The 13,556-nt window shown below is 40.8% G+C and overlaps 1 long non-coding RNA gene and 1 pseudogene across 1 annotated transcript in view; both read left to right on the forward strand.

Moving 5' to 3' along the window:
* The first annotated feature begins 9,882 nt into the window (after positions 1–9,882).
* Positions 9,883–10,357, forward strand: LOC113457879 (annotated as a pseudogene).
* A 2,244-nt stretch (positions 10,358–12,601) lies between these two features.
* The window catches only part of LOC101992900, an 8,647-nt gene continuing 7,692 nt past the window's right edge, over positions 12,602–13,556 (forward strand). The window contains exon 1 of the long non-coding RNA XR_001229315.1: positions 12,602–12,712. This is a non-coding gene — a long non-coding RNA (uncharacterized LOC101992900). The remainder of the gene's footprint in view (positions 12,713–13,556) is intronic.

Consider the following 13,556-nt stretch of genomic DNA (forward strand, 5'->3'; position numbering starts at 1 on the left):
GAACACGACAAAACAGGACACAGTAAGACAAGGCAAAAGTCGAGGCTGGACCAGGCAACCACCTGATAGAAGGAAAAGAGTCTCAAGAGCAAGAAAGATTCAGAGACCTACTCGCTTCCACTGTTAGGAGTCCCACAAAAACACTGAGCTAACAGCTATAACATATATGCAGAGATAAATATGCTGACTGCCAAACATCTTCTCTTGCTCACATGTTTTAGGAAAAGCATTGAAATAAAGGAGAATTTATATGAAGAAAATGTTTTGCTTTATTTTTCTGAAATTTTTTACTCTTGAGACTATTTTATGTGATTGCTACCACACTGGGAGGAAGATATTATTGAATGGTAACAGATTTTTTTTTTCTTTTTTGTGCTAGTTCTCTCAGGATAAACATGTGCTCTGTATATGCATTTGCTGTGAGGGAGGATTAGTCTAGACATGGCATCAAAAGAGGGGCACCACCAGTGTCACCATTACCATTGGCTGATGAGGGATAGATAATCAGAAAGTTGATGATACTAAACAGTGGGTCGATTGAACATTTACTGGATAACAAGGTGGGAGCTGTTTTCTCAGATAAAAATCTAATCTATTAATGGGGTGATAGTGGTGCAGGCCTTTACTTCTAGCACTTGGTGCAGAGGCAGGCGTATCTCTGTGAGTTCAAGCCCAGCTTGGTCTATAGAGTGAGTTCCAGGACAGCCAAGGCTACACAGAGAAATCCTGTCTCAAAAAATAAAAAACAAAACAAAACAACAGTGGCAAAAAAGCCAAGCCAAAAATCTAATCTATTTATTTGACCAATGTTGTGAAGAGGCCGCTTGTTGGTCCCGGCTGCTCAGCAGCTCAGACCCAAAATAATCACATAGAAACTGTATTAATTAAATTACTGCTTGGCCTATAAGCTCTAGCTTCTTATTGGCTAGCTCTTACATCTTATTTTAGCCCATCTCCATTAATCTGTGTATCACTACTAGACTGTGGCTTAATGGATAAAGTTCTGGGTCTGTTTCCGGTGGGGCTACATGGCTTCTCTCCACTCTGCCCTTCTTTCTCCCAGCATTCAGTTTAGTTTTCTCCACCTAGCTAAGTTCTGCCCTGCTATAGACTCAAAGCAGTTTCTTTATCCATTAATGGTAATCACTGCATAAAGAGGGGAAACCCACATCACCTCCCCTTTTCTTGAATAAAAAAGGTTTTAACTTTAACATAGTAAAATTACATATAACAAAACAGTTATCAAGCAAGAATTACAGTTAAAATATTTATATCTACTTTATCTTTTATCATAACTAAGGAAAACTGTATCTCTGCTCATTTAAAAATACTTCAAATAAATTCCTCTCACGTAGAATGGCATTGAAAGATACCAAATATGTGAACTGAAATACACCAACTGGTACTCAGATGCAGGCAGACCTCACTTTCTGGTGGGTTCTCTGGCTCTTTTCTTCTGCATTCATCTTTAGCAAACAAGTCATGCTTTCTGCAATGAGAACCAGATCCCCAAATGATAGAGTCAATTACAGATTTCGTGAGTAGGTTGACTCACTGACATGGAAACGGAGTTTCACTGTAGTAACTTACACAGGAGGCAGGCTGGAACCCTTGGTTTCCTCATTTTCACCCATGGCTTTCAATCACCATGTTGCTGAGTTTCTCGTACCCTGGCTCAATTTTGAGCCTACTTTCTTTTTTCCCCTTCTCATCTGTAGCCACACTGACAATGCACATCATTGGAACCATTCTCAACCAAGTAGAACAATTTCCTTAGCAAGTCAAATCAGTTGACTTTAGAGATTTAAATTTCCATCAAAGACGCATAAATAAATACCTTTGTATTTTGGCAGCCCTTTCAAATCACAGGTTTGACCTAGTGCAGCTCATAGGGGAGTTTTGCTTTTCACTTAGATTGACTTAGACATGGTATGTTAGCAAGGTCTGTCACTTTGTCATGTTATTTTGTCTCACAAGTTATAGTCTTGTGAAAATTCCCTCCATAACACAACGTTAAAGTCCCAGGTCAGACTCACTACAGAGCTTAGGCAAAGCAAGCGAAATACTTTTAGCTGCACGGGTTTCTTTTAATTTATAGACACCTTCCACTGACTTTGCCAGTTTTCAGAAAAGAGCCGTTTGACACATCTGTGGTCTATTAAGCAGCAATTAATTAACATGGGGGGTAGACACAAATAATTTAGTTAAGTCATGACAGCACTGGTATTTTTGTCAGCTTGACACTTTAGCCTTTGATTTTCCTCATTAACCAAGTATTCTCATTAGCCTGGTCTGTATTACACTGTCCTCAGGCCCCTCCTGCTGGGTGTCCACAAATGATGTCATTTCTCAGCTGAGGTAGCATGCTGTGCCTGGATAGAGAGGACAGCCTCTTTGTGGAAAGCTTTATTTTTCTAAGACATTTGAGGACAGTGTCTTCAACTGGACCACCGTGTGCTGCTCCAACCCCTTCTAACAAATTAAGTTCCCTTGAGGAGTTAACTGAGCCGCATGCCATTTTGTTATGGATTAAAACACTGGGAATATTTGCCTCTGCAAGCTTAATCTTGCTTTCGATGGTACTTACGATAATTTAAGGAATCTTGGTGTAGCGCAAGAATTATTTCAATGTTTTCTGTCATATTTTATCTTTATCTACGTACATATGTGTCTATGTATGTATCCAGTGTGTGCACAGAGTTTTGCATGCTACAGCATGTATATGGAGGTCAGAGCACAATGGGTCGGAGTCTGTTCTCTCCTTCTACCATGTGGGTCTCTGGGATCGAAGTCAGATCTTCAGGTTTGGCAACATACCCCTTTACTAGCTGAGCTATTTTAGCAGCTCAGGAATTACCTTGACCATACTAAAATTCAATAATGGACGTACAATTTTAATTGTTTCTGAGGGAATTTGTGTTATCAAATGTAAATTTATTTTATATTAAGGAAATCACCTTTTAAGCTTTATCTAGAAATTCTTTTTTCTTTTTGTCTTGGTATGATAAAAGGAGCAGTTCAATCTTCTTACTACACACACAAACACAAACACAAACATACACACATTACACACATATACACATGCATACACACATTCCACATACTCCACATATATACAGATATACTCCACACGTACACAGTACATACATACACATACACATACACATACTCCACACTTGCTTGTGTTCTTAGAAATGGTTAAATAGATATCTACCATGCTTCAGGAGCTGTACTTAGTTTTGGTGCCCAAATATTTGTAAAAGCTAAGTCTGTGTTCCATGAGAGCCTCACTATTTAGTTGAAGAGGAGACCTTTATCAAATCCATGGTAAAGTTTTTACTGAATTGTACCAGAAAGATGAGGGCAGGGTGCTATACGAAGTGGGGAACCAGTGTAACAAAGAGGTCCAGAAAGAGTAACACTCCTCTGAGACTCCAAAGCCTGAACCAGTCCATCAGCAAGAGCCCTGGGGGTTATTGCACTTGGTAGAATGCTAGCTAGCATGCTTTAAGCCCAGTCCCAAGCACAATAAATCAGATAGTGACACACACCTGTAATTCTAGTTCCCAAGAGTGGAGGCAGGAGAATCAGGTTCAGGGTCTTCTTCCTTATGAATTCTAGGCCAGTCTGAGCTACTTGAGACCCTGTCTCAGAACCGAAAAACCAAATCCTAACAACAACAAAAGCACACTCCTAATTTCCTGCAGGGCAGCAGGGTGATAAGAATCAACGAGAGAATTTCACGGGTAGTCATGGGCATGACTTTAATGCCAGAACTTGGAACTCAAAGCAGGTGGATCTTTGTGGGTTCGAGGTTAATGTGGTCTACATAGTGAGTTTCAGGACAGCGATGACTGTACAGAGAAACCATGTCTCAACAAACAAAAACAGAAAGAAAGGAAGGAAGGAAGGAAGGAAGGAAGGAAGGAAGAAAGAAAGAAAGAAAGAAAGAAAGAAAGAAAGAAAGAAAGAAAGAAAAAAGACAATTTCAAACAACAAGGCATGGAGAAAATATGGCAGTTTGACCAAAGGTGCATGGAAGATGCAAGGGAGAGCCTTACACGGTGCATCATGTTGAAGTCTAGATTTAACCTGCAGGAAATGGGAGAATCAATGTTTTTGAGCAGGTTTGTTTCTTCCTTTCGGAATATCAGTTTGAAGATTGCTCGTTCAATTAGGACACTACTATTGTAAATCAAGGCTTGTGTTCAAACACAGGAAATGCTGTCTTTCATTAACGTTTTTGGTGATTACCATCGCTACCCTGCAGGACTCATCAGAGAATTCTGTTACAAGAGACCTTGTGTGGTGCTGGGTACCATAGATGCAGGAGAGAGCCGAGCCTGGAAGCTGACATGGAGAGTACAGCCTTGTTAACTTCTGGGAATGCAGATTTTAATTTCCACACTTTTTTTTCCCATGTAAATCAGACCGGCAGATGATAGTTGATCAAAATGTATTGCTATGTTAAAATCAACAAGGAAGTAGATTTTACGTATTCTTACCACCTACTACATCAAATGACATGAGTGTTAATAATGCATATGTTAGCTTGATTTAGTCATCCCGCTGCTACATGGATATATACATATGTGTGTGGTATTATATAAATACACACATAAATATGACAACATGACACATACAAAGAACACATACATTTTTGTTAGCAAAAAAACAATGACCAGCCTGCAAAAAAATATAAATGGGAAATAAGTTGACCAGCAGATTGAATTTTTGTTAAATTTTTCATAATGTGTCTAAAGACCATGTGTTTCCGTAAATGATTTTCCCTTATGTGCAGTTTGAAAGAATTATGCAAACCTTCCCCTTTAAAAAAAAAAAAGGGCTTGAGAAAATATGGCTAGCTTTGTGGGTTTTAAAAAAGTAATTCATTAATTAAAGTTTTTAAACACAGTCATAGCTGTGAATAACACATCCGCAAAGTAAATTCACTCACTGTCTGCGGCTGGAAATGTGGCTGTTCTGAAGGTTGGAATTACTTGGGAGTGGCCAGTTGAATGTGTCACGGAGGAGATAACCTCACTGTTTCCTTTAAACTCTGCTCCACCCAAAATGCCAAACTGCTTTTAATACGCTCAAATGAAGCCTGTTTTGGTAGTAATCAAACAACAGTGGCACATTCCAAAATTCACAAGAACTATCTGGCTCAGCGAGGTGAACCATTTGTGGCAGCAAGGCAGACCTGAACCCAGCTTCCCTTAGCAGAAACTGTCAGAATTCTGGGGAAACGGATTGTAGATTCTCATGGGGATATAATTGCTTTAGATCCAGAAATATTTTCCCTTGTTTCCCAACACTTAGAATTTTCAGGTGACTGCAATATCAGATCCAAATGTCTCTCTGGAGCATAGAAAATGTTTTTATATGCAATACTAACACTAAAAATAGAGAGGCCTTTTTCTGGCTTTCAACTGCTGAAAATTATAACATTTGAAGAGGGAAGAGTGAGTTAAATTGCTATGTTAGCTAAAATCTCCCGGTGCCTGTAACAAATGTGTTATATTTACCCCATGAGAGTCTGTGTTTAGTTTTCTTTAAATGGGTTAGAACACGGGGCTGCTCTTCCCATCCCTTTATATCATTTTGCATCAGATAGCTGTTTTTTATGTTGTTCAGGAGAAGTATTTCTTATAATAATTAGGGTGCTTATTCTGGTTCTCAAGTGGGGACCCTTACCTTTTTTGGTTGTTGTTGTTTGGCAGGGTCTCTGCTAGGCTGTCCTGAGGTTGTGATCCTTGTGGCTCAGTTTCCCAAATGCTGGGATTGCAGGTGTGAGCCACCAAGCCCTGTTATTGCTCATTTTCCAAATATTTCCTTTAAACATCGTTTTTTAACCTCCCTCCCTCCCTCGCTCGCCCCTTCCTCATTCTGTCCCCTTCCTCCTTTCCTCCTTCTGTCCCCTTCTTTCTCTTTCCCTCCACTTCCCTCTTCCCTCCCTTTCTCCCTCCCTTCTTCCCTCCCCCCCTCCCTCCTTCCCTCCCTCCCTCTCTCCTTCTCTCCCTCTTTCTCTTTGTTCTGAAATATCAGGATCTGTTCTACTATGGTTCTCCCCATGCTTCAAGCACCCTGTCTTTAATGACACCCCAGTTCTTTCTTTTTTTTTTTCTCTTGGCACCCAGCTCTCTTTTTATTTTGAGACTCAGTAAGTTGTTCAGCATGTCCTTGAACTTACTCTGTAGTGCAGGAAGACCTTGAACCTGGTGATTCTCCTGCCTCAGCATCCCACCTTACTGGTATTCGGACCTACGCCACCACTCTTTCAGCTCCTATATTTTCATTGTACAAGACTGTGATGGGAAATTTGCTTACCATAATTTTGGAAGTATTTACTTTCTTTCTTCCTTTCTTAATTAGGATGCATTCCTCTGTCTGCCTTGAATAAACAGTTACAAACTTGTCAGCAAAGATTTCCAGTAAGTCTTAGAAATACTGTCTACTCACAAATTCCACCTTTAATGGACACACATCCCCTTGGAAATGTAGGCCACCATCACACGGGGACATCCTCCCTCATAATGCTTGAAATCATTAGTTCAAGAAGTTGACAGATGAATCAATTTCTTACACAAGGCCTTGCCCTCTTACACTAATTACACTTTCTCTAAAATTTTCAGTACTGAAGAAGCACGTTTCCCCATGATGGTGTGTATACATTACTAGCTTGATTCGACTGTTAAATTGGGATGTTCAGGAATGAATTGGCTAAAATAGTTTATGTTGAAGTCAAACATCCAACCTACATTTGGCTCGGAGTGTCAATTAAAACGTGCTCTGGGCAAAGGCCTATCTATCTTCCTTCTATTTAGAATCTCCATGGGAGAGGAGTTTAAACTCCATAGAAAACAAACTCGATAAGGTGGAGAGAGCCAAAGACTTGAGGATTGTGTGATTCATTTTCTGTAGGCAAATCCAGCCAAACTGTGAACGTGCTTGGAGGCACATATGAACTGTAGTCCGAGTGGGTCAGCTTGCTTCAAACAGAGCTGACTCAGGGAAGCATATGGAATAGAGCTAGGATGGATTGTAGCACATTTGTTTTACACACACTAGGGGCTATTATAATCTGTTATTAAGAAAATTAACAGGCACAATAAAACAAAGAAATAAACGGTCAGAATGCCAACAGTTTAAATGCTTCTCATTGTTAGTATTTCAAACAGAATCAAAATGCTGTTTCATGAAAACATTCTTCAGCGTTTTTATTGGATTTTGTTCTGACACAAACCAATCTTTGATGCTTATTAAAACTTAATTTAAGTTATTTTAAAAGCCAAAATTTTAATGAAAAACATTTTTTAAAATTATTTCATGCAAAAAGGGATCTATGATTTGAAATAGAGACTTTGCTCAATGTTAGATTGCCTAGGACCAGAGCTAATAATATTTGGGGGTATTTTGTATATAAAAGGCTATGACAAGTCCTTTGTATAATAAGTTATAACTCTATTTCGACAAAGGATTAGAATATTTCTATATTTTTGGTATCCTATCAAGGAATAGTTAGGAGAAACCCAAATGAAAGATTTGGTAGATTTCCCGTTACCTGATTCAGTAATTGAGGACCACTGACAGTCTTTCTGGTAGTCCCCTCCCCCCATTCTGTGGTTTAAGAATATTACACAGCGTCCCATCTAATCACTTGCCTTCCTGACGCCTTTAATAAATTTGCCAGGAAGACACACACTTGCCTCCTTGTCTGGTTTTGGTTTTCTCAGTTGGATTTCAGTTTTTTGGGCTACCAAACCCTTGACTCATTTGGTTCTCGTGAACACCTTAAACACGCTTTTCTGATAGCGTCAACATCTGTTGAAATGTGGGCTCAAAGTCGAATCCTCCCCTTCTTACGTTACTTCTCTAAAATCCTTGAGGTTTTCAGGGCTGGCATTGGCTGTCCTAGACAGATGTTCCTAGCTATGAAATGCCTTCTTCAAATTCAGCTCCACCTCTTTTCTTACCATGGAAGTTCCTGAATTATACTTCAGCGTTTTCTCTTGGCGTGGTGTCCTTGGTAAGGAGCTCTTCGGCACGTCATAGTCTCACTGCCTGCAGTGTTTGTCATTTTTCTTTGAGTCCATTTCCCCTTGTTTATTTTTGCCTTTTAATAATCTATGTCCTTCGATTGTGGAGAAAAATGTATGTCCTACAAAGTACATTTCATTTCAAGTTCCCCCTCTTGAACCACTTCTGTATTGGATCATCCATTTTTCATGCCTGAATTTCATTCTTTCCTATGTTCTGCCACATCCGTTCTGATTTCTCTAATTTAAGCCAGAACGTTGGATTTCAAGTCATATTATTTTCCGAATATCTTTAGATTGTTTTGAAATATAAAGTTATGTTTTTGATATATTTGTAGACACAAGGTTTCCCCTTCCCTACTCCCCCCCCGGGGGGGGGGTGGAGGGTATTTACATTTTCTCTACATACATTGTTTTTCATTTTGCTCTTTCTTGTTTGATTTGTATAGGTTCTCATCTTCATCACTGTGGGGGTTAAATGGTATCTGTCCCTCCTCTTTCCTTGCCAATGTGGAACTTCAAATGTGAGCTTACTCAGAAGCAGCACTTTTATAATTGTGACTAGCTTGTAATTACCAACGTTCCACAAGTTTTTGACTTCTTGATGTGCAAATATGGTGTTTTCAGAAGACATCTGAAAGCCTTTCTGCTCCTGTAATAAAACATGACCAAAGGCAATTTAAGGAAGAGAGAATTAATTTTGGCTGATGGCCCCAGAGACATAATCTCCATGGTAGGATGGCAATACGGCAACAAACAGCAAGCATGGGGGTAACAATGGGAAGCTGAGAAATCACATTTTTGATCACGAGCCAGAAGCCTGCTTGGTGCTGTATTTCTCCTAGCCAGGCTGTACCACCGCTCCCAACAGCACCACCATCGCGGTTAGATTGAGAGTGCCCCCCTCCCAGGTTTGTACGTTTAAACGTTTGGCTCGCAGTGATGGACTGTTTCGGGAGGATCAGGAGGCGTGGCCTTGTTGGAGGAGGTGTGTGGGTGGGCTTTGAGGTTTCAAGAAAATACCCTGGCTCAGGCTTGTTCTCTCCACCTCAGGTTTGTGGATAAGGTGTACATTCTCAGCTGCTGCTTCAGCACCATCCTGGCCTGCCTGCTGCCAGGCTGCTTGCTGTGACGGTCATGGACTCATCCTTAGAAACTATAAACAGGCCCCCAATCAAAGGCTTTCTTCTGTAGGTTACCTTGCTCTTAGTGTATACTATCAGGAATAGAACAGTAACTAAGACAACTCCCAACTGGGAGCCCATTGCTTAAATACTGAAGCCTATGGGAGACATTTCTCATTCAAAGCACCATAAAGAGCAGTAAAATTCAGAACTCCATTGGCCATGGAGCTGGCTCAACAGGAAGGTGCTCAATGGTAAGCTGGACAGACCCCTCAGGACCCACACAGTGAGCGAAAGGAGGGAGCTGACTCCAGTTGTAGGTTTTTCTTTGTTCTCTGCATGTATACGTTGACACTTGTGAATCTGTGATGCTCTCATACGCTCACACATACACAGGCGCACATACAAGCACAGACATGAACACACAGGCCCACAAAATAAATAAATATTATTTAAAAAAATTAAATTGACTCTTGCTAAATAATTAGATTTTTAGATGCTCTTGCCGTAAGTCAACCAACAATAGAAACAAAACCATGTGAGGTGGAAAGATGGCTCCGTGAAAAAGAGCACTGCCTGTTTTTTTGTTTGTTTGTTTGTTTGTTTTTTTTTAAACACAACCTGAGTTCAGTTCTCAGCACTGCCAGGACAGCACGCAGCTGTCTGTAACTACAGGCTGAGTGAATCTGGAGCCCCCTTCTGGTCTCCACAGACACTGCATGCGTGCGGTACTCAAACATGCAGGCAAAACACTCGAAGAAGCGGGAGAAGTGGCAGTTGCAGGAGGCAGGAGCACCAAGTCGAACCCTCGCGCCTTGCGGTTGGAGAAAACCTTCAAGCAGTGTGGAAGACTCCAACAAAGAGAGGAAGATGTCCAGCTCATCCGAGAGCAGCACTCCACCAAGATCCTGAGGATAATATAGCCATACAAGGGTGAGAGGCAGTTGCCTGTCCGGGACAAAACCAAGTTCCTTGTATCTGATCGCATCAACCTGAGCAAGTTTATCAAGATAACTAGAAGGCACACAGCTCAACCCTAACCGAGCTTTCTTCCTCCTGGTGAACCAGCACATCCTGGTGAGCATGTGCACGCATGACTGTCTTGGAGCAGTACCAGAGTGAGAAGATGAAGATTGCTTCCTGGACATGATGTGCGCCTCCTAGGAGACATTCAAGACGACTCTGGCTGTGTAAGACTGGACCAGTGTCTAACGTGTTAATACTGGAGATAACGTGTTACCAAGGAGAAAACTGGAGGTCAGGATGTAGGACCCCATCTACGGTGGCCGAAAACTTGGGATTAGTCAGGAACTGAGCTCCACGAGAAGGCATTCGGCTTGAAAACTTGTCTGTCTTGCCTTAAAACTTTAAAAATTGAAAAGGAAAACACTTTGCCTCCCAAGTCGCCAAACAAAAACAAACAGTAAATATAAAATAAAAGGGGAAAGACATGACAGGATGGATATAATACTTTTCTTAGCAGCAGTAACCTTGCTATTATCTATCTATATATCTATCTATCATCTAATCCTATTGATCACATAATATGTGTTATGCCTTTAAAATATACAAACATTTTAAAATTTACTTTTCTTCTTAAGCATGTAAATTAATTTAAAAAAATCTGAATTTCTTTAAGGTTTATTTTTTCATAGGTGTGTGTGTGTGTGTGTGTGTGTGTGTGTGTGTGCTGCATGTATTCGAGTGTCCTCGGAGACCAGAAGGCAGCCTTAGCTCCTCTGAAGCTGGATTACGGAGGATTATGAGTTGCCTGATGTGTGTACAGGAAACTGACTGTGGATGCTCTGGAAGAGCCAGCCGCAAAGCCCTCTTAGCCTGTGAGCATCGCTCAGGCCCCAACAAGTGAGTTTTATAAAGCCCCTGTTTCCTTCTTCCCCGTTCTCATTTTCCTTTATTTAAGGAAAATACCTTTTATTCTTTTGAGTTGATTATTTATTGGCTTCTATATCTAAAAATTGGACTATTTATATTGCTTCTTCCTGTTATTTCTACCGTGGACTTTCTTTCCCAATGTTCAGGCAAGGATTGAGGTGTCCCTGTTCACCCAGTGGCCATTCTTCAATCTCAACTTTCATATTTGCTTTCTTCCTGTTCCCCACCTTCTTTAATTATATGCTACTGTTTGTTGAATCAACATATGCTAGATCACTGTCTACAGGGTTATGACAGTTAAAATGCTGTTTCTACTTTCTCTTGGTAGTTCATAACTGTCACATTCTATGTTTGATTGGTTTTCTTTGCTCTTTCTAGTAATTTAAGGCACAGGTGTTGCCAAGCACACTGGGGCTTGTCAGTGGTCCACTAGTCTGGGAGAGCTGCTCATCACCCCGGTGTACCTCACACACAGTCAAGATCTAAGATGCTGTTTCCGTCTCTCGAGGACCCCTTTTCACATCCTAGTCAGGCTTTGTTTCCTACACCCCATCTTTGCTGATTGGTTTTCTAATTTAAGCGAATCACATTTACAGTGGACTTTTTTTTTTAGAAGATTAATTATGTCGCCAAGGCACATATGCCTCTAATCTCACTTCGCTGGAGTCAGAGGCAGGATGATGAAGAATTTGTAAATTTGAGGCCACATGGGTTACCTGAGAGCTGTCTCAAAGGGGAAAAAAAGCTGGCAAGGTACTCAGTGGATACAACACTTGTTTCTTAAGCCTGACAACTTGAGTTTCACCCCAGAACCCATGGTGGAAAGACAGAGCTGACTCTCAAAGGTTATCCTTTTATGCATAAAAATTTTCATTTTTAATTTTTACTTATTTTTTTTTTTTTGGACAGAGTCTCACTCTGTATTCTAGGCTGTCCTAAATTCACTGTGAAGTCTAGACTTGTCTTGTCTTGAACTCATGACAATCCACCTGCTTCAGCCTCCTGAATACTGGGATTACAGCTAGGAGCCATTATGCCTTGCTTTCAAATGCTTCACCTATCTTTTTAAAATTTGTAAAACTTGCCAAGCAGTGGTGGCACATGACTTTAATTCTAGCACTAGGGAGGCAGAAGCAGGTGGATCTCTGTGAGTTTGACACCAGCCTGGTCTACAAAACAAGTTCCAGTACAGCCAGGACTCTGTTGAGAAATCCTGTCTCTAAATAAATAAATAAATAAATAAATAAATAAATAAATAAATGCAAGAACGTAAAACTTCCCTCCCTCTTTTTTCCTCCTCCCTTCCCCTTCCCCCTGCCTACGCTCTCCTTCCCTTCCCCCCATCTCTCTTCTCTTTTTCCACACTGTCTTCTTCATTCTGTTATTCTGTTTTTCTTTTGGTTTTTGAGACTGGATCTCACTTTGTGGCCCAGGTTGGCCTCAAATTTACTACTTAGCTCAAGCTAACTTAGAATGTGATGTAAGCACTTAACTTTGTGCCTGGAAATTCTGGAACTTTCATTCTGAGGATTTGTTTGAATCATTCTTTCCGTTCTATATTAGACATGAGGTCATGTAGCCTAGCCTGGCTACAAAATTTCTCCATAACCCAGACAGGCTCTGGCTCCTCGTGACTTCATCTCACTGGTGTTGAAGGTGTGTCCTGCAACATTTCATCTGTTTTTAACTATTCACTGATAGGTTTCCTTCTCCACTTTCTACAGACGCCCGTGATTGACTGTAGCTTACAGACTGCCCTGTGGTTTTCTTGTCATTCTTCTTGAACTCTTTTTTACTCTGCTGAAGATTTTGTGAGCTTTAACTTCCACTGGGTCTGTTGAGAAGCTGCATGTGTGTGGACACACGCAGCATTTAGGTGTATGTGCATGTATGGTTGTGAGACGCAGGTCAAAGTGGAATGTCATTTTCAATTGCTCTCCACATCATTGTTTATTTATCATCTTTAAAGGGTTATTAAAGGGTATTCGATCTCCCTGGAACTAGACTTGCAGGTAGGATGAACTACCTGAATGGGTGCTTGGAATCCAACTCAGGTCCTCTGGAAGATCAGGAAGTGTTCTTAACATCTGAGCAGCCTCTCCAACATGGCGAACAGCACAGATTTTAAGTGTATGCAGCCGGTTTCATTTCTTCTGTCTCCACTCACTTTTTGAGGCAGGGTTTGTCACTGAACCTGGAGCTCCTAGATTCAGTCAGGCTGCCTGGCCGGAAAGCTCCATTGATGTGTGTGCGTCTCCCTGCACAGTGTGTGCAGCTTTTTAACCTGGGTGCTGCAGAGCAAGCTGAGGTTCTCTAAGCAGTTGATGAGCTGAGTTTTCTTCCTGCACCTTGAGATATTCTTAAACTTGTACTTGTTTTTAATCTCCAGATAATGTTTGCCCCCGAAGTCCGAAGTTCTCTCTTCTTCTTCTTCTTCTTCTTCTTCTTCTTCTTCTTCTTCTTCTTCTTCTTCTTCTTCTTCTTCTTCTTCTTCTTCTTC

Source organism: Microtus ochrogaster, linkage group LG9 (genome assembly GCF_000317375.1).
Source record: "Microtus ochrogaster isolate Prairie Vole_2 linkage group LG9, MicOch1.0, whole genome shotgun sequence".
Classification (NCBI taxonomy): Eukaryota; Metazoa; Chordata; class Mammalia; order Rodentia; family Cricetidae; genus Microtus; species Microtus ochrogaster.